The sequence below is a fragment of the Quercus lobata genome, chromosome 1 (genome assembly GCF_001633185.2).
Source record: "Quercus lobata isolate SW786 chromosome 1, ValleyOak3.0 Primary Assembly, whole genome shotgun sequence".
Taxonomy (NCBI): domain Eukaryota; kingdom Viridiplantae; phylum Streptophyta; class Magnoliopsida; order Fagales; family Fagaceae; genus Quercus; species Quercus lobata.
The window spans coordinates 1,400,381-1,402,127 of NC_044904.1; positions in this window are offsets into that span (position 1 = coordinate 1,400,381).

Consider the following 1,747-nt stretch of genomic DNA (forward strand, 5'->3'; position numbering starts at 1 on the left):
TAATCCTATTGCTTTTGACAAAATTGTGCTCACGAAAGAAACTTGAAGAGTTAATTCTTTCTTCTAATTACTTTGAAGGGATCCTTCCTCCCTGCTTAAACAACTTGACATCTCTTACGTTGTTCAATATATCAAACAACTAGTTCAATGGAATCATGTCTTCATCTTCAATAGCTAATCTGACAACCCTCAAGTTCATTGAACTAAGTAATAATCTCTTTGGTAGAAATTGATCTCCAATAGATAGCATGACATCCCTTGAGTACATTGATTTGAGTTACAAATTTTTTGAAGGTTTATTCTCTTTTAGCTTATTTTCTAATCTCTCCAAGATTAAGGTGATTCAATTATTGAGTGATAACAACAACAAACTTGACATAGAAACTGAAAACCCCAACTGGGACCCTTTGTTTCAATTACAAGTCTTAGTACTATCTAATCTAAACAATCCTACTGGAAACATTCCCAAGTTTCTCTTAGGTCAACGTGAGTTGAGAGCACTTGTTTTGTCTCAAAGTATGTTGAAATGCAGCTTCCCTAGTTGGTTGCTTAAAAACAATACTATACTACAATTGTTGAATCTTCAAAGTAACTCTATCATGGGTCCATTTTGTTTGCCATCAAATCACAGCATAGATCTCAATTGGTTGGATGTCTTTGATAATAACTTTGATAGGCAGCTTCAAGAAAATATAGGAAAATTTATTCCGAAATCAGGTTATCTAAATTTATCCAACAATTATTATGAAGGTAGACTCCCATCCTTAATTGGTGACATGAGTAGTTTGAGAATATTAGATTTGTTATACAGTAATATTTCTAGAGAGTTACCAATGAAAGTCGTTGCCAATTGCACCCTATTGTCGATTTTGAGGTTATCAAATAACTACTTTCAAGGTGAAATTTTCTCAAAGCACTTCAACCTATCCTCACTATTAGGTTTGGAATTGAGCAATAATCATTTCATAGGTTCTTTTCCAATGGTACCCTTAAAGTACTTGCTATACATAGATTTTAGCAACAATCACAACAATTCCTGAATGAATAGGAGGAAATCATAATTCATACTATAAAAGTACAGACAATTATTAACTTGAGTAGTAACTATTTTGAAGGTCAGATTCCATGTGGAGTAAGTGAATTTCCTATAATAGACATTTCCTAGAACTTACTTTCTGGATTGTTACAGTCTTGCTTGAATTTACAGAAGGTTCTTTCTCATATTCTTTGCTTATTTGATTGAATTTTTGGATTTTTGAGTTTTTCCTTGTTGGTTGCTTTACTTGCAATGTTTGATCATGAAGATTTTTAGGGACACAAATGAAGGAAGAGGACGCTTTTTGGGGCTTATAATTGGCATTTGTAAGAGTCTGTCTGAGTGATTTCCAAGCTCAAGCTAAGTCTTCTATAATCTTTTTCATTCTTATAATCTAAAATTCTGACTTTATTTGTGTTTGAAATAGCTATGTAAAAGTAAATTTCTTTGTTGGGTTGTCTCATATTTTACATACCCAATTGGGTTTGGCCTTGTAGCACTCACCATTTGTTATTTCTCATATCCTCAATAGGATGCTTGATAATTACTGATATAAAGTCCATTTGCTAACATATAGTGGATTCAATAGTTGTTTCATTGCCAAAGACCTTGTAGCTGAATTGGAACATCCCTATGCACAAAGTGCTTAGGGATTTAAGGAGGAAAGGGTTGGAGTTGCAGGATTAGCAACATATTGTAATTATCTCTAAA